Here is a 6,000-nt window from a genome sequence, read left to right as displayed (position 1 = left end):
ACCATTCACTTGCATTGTAAGGATCTACAGAGCTGAAATATTCTTCTAAAAATCTTCATTTGTGTTCTGCAGAAGAAAGAAAGACATTCACATCTGGGATGACATGAGGGTGAGTAAATCATGAGAGAATTTTCATATTTGGGTCAACTATGCCTTTAACATTAAAGTGTCTTTTCCTAATCTTGAGAGTTGTGACGTTTGATTAAAACTTGATAACACTGTTCATATGTCCTCCCTGTAAAATGTTAGCCTACTTCTGTGTGGGGTCTCTAAAACATGACCTAAATTTTTATCCAAGCTATGATTTTATAATTGGCGTAACCTAACCTACACAATGCAGCACTTCATGTTAATTGTTTATTTTATTGTATTTTCTACATTGTGTTTTTGCAAGGGTGACCCCAAACAGATGTAACACAATTAATATATTGCATTCAATAGATGGTTAAAGCTTCCATAATTGCTGTCAGATGGGCTTTGATTAGGTCAGAGGAATATAGTAAGATAATTTAAAGGGAAAATATCGGGTTAGTATTGCAATTACTATTATTATTTTTTACACATAAATCTCTGGGGTCTCTGGGACCCCAAACATAAAGAAAGTAAAGTCAATCTTAACTGAACATGATTGTTAGTTGCAACCACTCTCAGCAGAAGAAAGTCAGCTATCAATGCACATATTTGTTTTTTTCCTTTGCTATGATCATCTGAAAGAAAGCGTTAGGGCACGGGCCCCTGACACCATAGAAGCGATCCCATTCGGCGTAGTCACATCTTATTAAAACGGCACCACGTAATCCTACCAACACCCTCCCTTGCTTTAAATCCGCTCCTCCGGCGCAGTTGTGTAGACGCACAGCCTCCTCGTTCAGCAGAGCACCGCCGTGGCTCGTGTTCTCGCGGGGCATCCGACGGTAACATGGTCTGCAGCGCGCGGCAGCAGTAGACAGTTTCGCTGGACCGTACGAGAAGGCGCGTGCCCGGCTATCCTGCTCTCCTTCCGCAACATATCAACACATCGAAGCAAACTTAGTGTTTCTGTGACACGGTAAGCCAGATATGATCACCGGTCAATGCGTTCTGCTTATTTAAAATATTCATATGTTTTCATTCTTAATGACGGAACATTAGCTCTCCTATTGCAGTCTGTACTGCTGTATTGCAAGATAACATCCCATCATAAACACGCGCGAAATAACGGGTTTCTCTAATGGAGAATAATCTACAATAAAACCTAGTTGAAATAAACAATAAAACAACGCTTTAATGTAATTTTCATAAAAAGAAAGGCATTTAAAAGAACGCAATTGTAAAAAAATAAATAAAATAAAATCAAAATAAAAAACATAATTGTTGTTGCATGTACGGCGTTCCATTGACTGACAGTTCACAGGATTTAGGTCATTGTGCAGCCTCATTGTAATTTGAACTGTACTTTATGAATGAATTGATACGAATTTTGCGATTATGACGAATGTATGGAATGTTTGGATGGGTCAGGGGGTCTCGCTCTACGGATGTGCGCGCTTCCAGTAATTCTTTTTGGACAGTCATGCGATGCTATTGTTCAAACTGAAGAGCTTTTCTCAGCTGCCTGTGAGGAAGAGTTCGAGGAAGCTGCGTATTATCAGAGCGGGTCATGACTCACAGGCAACACTACTGTCTCGGCTACTGGGATCATTGACTAGCGTGCTTAAAAGTGTTCACTGCAAAATTACTGTATACAATTGCACCTGAATTGCAATGCATAGATTGTCCGGCGATCTGCATTAGGCGTCAATAGACTGCTGTTTGTCCAAAAGCAGTTTGTATCGACTTGTACTACGATGTTTTGTTATCATCTTGTAAAAAGTGGCATGTTTACCTTTTTATAGAGAATGGGTGACGGTATCAACATCTGAATCACGCATTTGTGTGATACCTGTAAAATAATCGCCTCATTATTTAATGGATTCGATTAAAGCTGCGAAGAATTCCATACTGTGTTCTAATATTGCTGGTGAGCCACAACAAACGAAATGTATGAAGCCACCACTACCGACAGACGGCAGCATATTTCTCCTTGCTTCAGTGCTTTTATAAAGATGGCAAAATTTGGCATAACGGTGAAGATGCATATTTAAAAACTAATTTTAGTTAGTTTTGTGTTGATTGTATGTGTTTTAATATTTATGTGCTTACAATGGAAGTGAATGGGGCCAGATTTTAGAGGGTTTAAAGGCAGAAATGTGAAGCTTATAATTTAAAACAAAAAGCACTTATATTAATTCCTTTGTTAAAACTTGTGTACTATGTAAGCTGCAAGGTTTAAATTTACGTTTTTATGGTCGTTTTAGGGTTTAACGGTTTACGCCATTGCATCGTCGTGGCAACAGAGTTGTAAAATTGGATATTACTTTACACAAAAAAGGTTAGTAAGCGATTTTATCACACTTGAATCATGTTAACATGCGTATTGTTTACATCTTGTGGCGATACTTTTGAAACAGTGAGTATTTTAACGTTTACAGATTGGCCCCATTTACTTCCATTGTTAGTGCCTCACGGTAACTGAGATTTTTTTTTTTTTTTTTAAAGAAAAGTAGGGATAGGTTGAATTTAAATTTGTAAAAAATTTTTTGGGTAATCAATATTATGCCACAAATGCTGTCGACTGAGCTTGACTTGTATTGAATATTTCTTTAATTTCGTATTCATGTAGAATCACCAAGTGCTTTGAAATAATTTTGTGTTTTCATCCATTTCAAAACAATGGATTAAATCACCTATCCATATTTTATGTGTCTTTATGATGATTCTGTGGAGTTACTCTCTGAAGGAAATATTGTGACCATATATACATATATATATATATATATATAATTATTATTATTATTATTACCTGTGGTTTACAGTACATGAACTCATTTCTGTTCTAGACCATTAAATCCATGTATATCAAACCGGGATCCTTTTATTAATCTCACATGACATGAGTGACATCCGAATTGAACATGCATTTCAATGGTTCTTCTCTGTGCCGTCAATAATGTTGGTGAAGACTTTGGTTATGTAAGAAGATAAGTGTGAACTGGGCTGGGTTCATCTGTAAACGTATGTGGTTGTAATCATGCTGCTGTTCACTATTTATTCAAAGAAGCACATTGATCAATGGAAGCCTTGTGACATGAGGTCAAGGGTGGGGTCAGGTATTTCTTTCATACCTTATATGCACTGTTAAGTGTGTGAGGTTAATTTATGTGCTCATGTGATAGATGTGGTTGAGGGGGTTGAGTAGATGTCAGAATCTATTTCAAAATTACCTTGAACACGGTTTCAGAATGTGAGTGCTTTGTGTTTCTCAATTAAGAAAAGCTTTGAAAGTTACTTTGCATGTAAGTGAAGGCTGAGAAAATAGAGGATGACAGTAACTCAAGGGCTCTGTAGTTTCTGCATTCCATTTACAGCACCCTTTTAAAGTATAGGATCAGTACTTGAGATACATGATGCATTGCCTCTATAAGGCTAGAGTCTCCTGTCTGGGCTTTTTCTTGGATTTCTTTTAGAAATCTCGCGGGCTCATTAGCTGTCTCATTAATTCTCACTGTGCTGTTTTCTTTACTGGCTAGAAGCACACGATCCTCTTTGCCACTGGTGAAAGGCTGAATTTAACGTGGATCTCATCCCCTTTGTCCTTCTACAACAATAAGGGATCTTATGCTCTCTGTATAGAAAACCTATAGTTTGCTGCACATTAAATGTAACTTTATGGCACACGTTACTGCAGAAACATTGGTCCATAAAATATCCACATAACTGACCTGTGAGTTAAAGGACATTAATGATAGTATTAGTCATGGCACTTAATCAGAGATAAAGATGACATCTGTGGTAGTTGTTAGAACACATTAAAGTCCCCATTGTTTTTAAGTTCATTAAGAGATAAATATTGAAAATAAAATTGGAGGAACACTTAGTTTATTTTAAAAGGGCCATTCATTTTGATGCAGCAGGGAGGCTGTTAGAGGTGCTGCAATCAAACATGCCTTAAAAGAGTTCATTTGGTCATTTGGGGACCGCATTTGTTTTCAAGCACATGTTCTAAAATGCATAGTTTCGTTTTGGATGCTGACTGGTCAATAAAACATTCTAGCCGTGCTAAAATCCAAAATGTAGTGACAGCTATGACACAAAGCACCTGTTCACCACATTTGTGTCTTTAATATCTTAATATCTTTATTATCAAGTTTTTTTTATAAAAGCAAAAAGCAGGCCCAGACAGAATCGACACATTTTTTTTTCTGTGCTGATTTTGAGGAAAAATCTGCGGAATTTTGCGAAGGGATTGAAACATAGAAAAATGTACTAAATGGAGCTGAGTACTATGCTCTTATGGCTGAAAGCATCCTGAAATTGGCCAAAATATTTTAAAAACAAACATGCAAAGTTGAGAAATGGGTAGAACTTATACAGTATGAATGACAGATGTCGCAATCCTGCAGAGTTTTCTGTAGAGTTCTGCATGCACATATTCCGTCTGGGCCTGACAGTAATGTACTTATTCACGTGACCATATTCACAATAAAAAAGGATTCCCACCGTCATGGAAAACCTGGAAATATCATTGAAATTTAAACTGGAAAAGTCATGGAAATGAATAAAATTTAAAAGTCTTCTAAAAGTAATGGAAATTACTATAATGAATGTACAATAAAAAATATTTAATCAGCTAAGTATTACTCTTGGATAGAGTATAATTTGCTTGCAAGGCACAGTGATGTCTGATTTAGAAGCAAATTGTTCTTTTGTGTCAGTTATTATTAATGAATCGGTTTCATTAGCAAATCACTCAATCACAATTGGGGTAGAACAGTCTGGAAATTCCAGATTCAAAAAGAAAAAAGAAAAAAGAAAAAAGAAAACATCAGTAGTTTGTTCATAACTTCATTCTACGTATTCTACGTATCCTGCAGGCAAACTCCAATTCAGTTTTTTGATGGATTCTGTCTCTATTTAGCAAGTGTGCTCGCTCGAAAGTTTTTTTTAAAAGTTAATTACAATTACCTACCCCTTTATGCTTCTATGTTTGTGTCGGAACCTTGTCCGCTGAATTCACAGAGCGGCACTCTTTATACGTGCTCCGCTGCCCACTTCTGTTAGGGTTCCCCCTTCTCAAAAATCCCAATTTAAACCCTGATCACAAACCCAGAGCAAGGTGAAAAATCATTGGTTAAAAAGTGTGGAAACCACGAATATTGCATGGCCTCTTGTACCTCATTTCGTAAACACACCGCTGAGCTTTGAGAAGCAGTCAATTTTTGAGAATTTTATATTTAGCTTTTTTACTACATTATGAGTCAGAGCTATAGCTCTCATTTGAACAACTCAAGTATCCAAGCCCTGTGCCTTTCACCTGACCACAGCGTTCCACTCAGTCTAATTGTGGCTGCACTGAGGGATGTGATTGTGACCTTGCAAACCTTTTCAAGGGAGGATGTTGCTTTTGCCCCCCAATGAGAAGCCCTTACTTCTTTTTCCATAGAAACACCCAGAGCCAGCCTCACACCGCACCTTCCATTAGACTGCTGAAAGGGTAGCCAATTACTCAGTTACACAGCCGCACTGTGGTTGATTCTAAGCAGCTCTTTCAGAACCACTGTGCTGTTCTACTCTAAATGTGTGTGGTGGATGTGTGTGTGTTTCTGTGTGTACTCAAGTGTTTCTTGGTTAGACTCTGTCTGAGTAAATGCAATCAGTCTCATGCTGTTTTTAATGCTCGCTGGCAGCAGAGAAACTTAAGAGCAATATAATGTCCGTGGCTAATCATGTTCTATCTGAAAGTGCCCTGCTTTGGTATTCTATTCTCCTTAAGTCTGGATCACTGAGAAGTTAAGGTGTGGATGAAAAATGTCATTGGGCCGGATGCGAAATGGGGCTGAATGGCCGAACAAAAATGATTTCCTTTTACATGATGCTGCCTCCATGCTGATAGGGGTCATTAAGTTTGTTATTTATGCACAT

The 6,000-nt window shown here is 37.6% G+C and overlaps 1 protein-coding gene across 2 annotated transcripts in view; it reads left to right on the top strand.

Annotated features, from left to right (window-relative positions):
• The first annotated feature begins 418 nt into the window (after positions 1–418).
• LOC127425749 (hippocalcin-like protein 1) overlaps positions 419–6,000 on the top strand; it is a 58,149-nt gene continuing 52,567 nt past the window's right edge. The window contains exons 1-2 of one of the 2 annotated variants that reach the window (XM_051672013.1): positions 419–1,048; positions 2,337–2,410. The gene's annotated coding sequence lies outside the window, so the exon portion shown is untranslated. The remainder of the gene's footprint in view (positions 1,049–2,336; positions 2,411–6,000) is intronic. The other variant, XM_051672012.1, reaches the window with a different exon arrangement.

The sequence above is a fragment of the Myxocyprinus asiaticus genome, chromosome 34, assembly GCF_019703515.2.
Source record: "Myxocyprinus asiaticus isolate MX2 ecotype Aquarium Trade chromosome 34, UBuf_Myxa_2, whole genome shotgun sequence".
Classification (NCBI taxonomy): domain Eukaryota; kingdom Metazoa; phylum Chordata; class Actinopteri; order Cypriniformes; family Catostomidae; genus Myxocyprinus; species Myxocyprinus asiaticus.
This window is presented reverse-complemented; position numbering and strand designations above follow the sequence as displayed.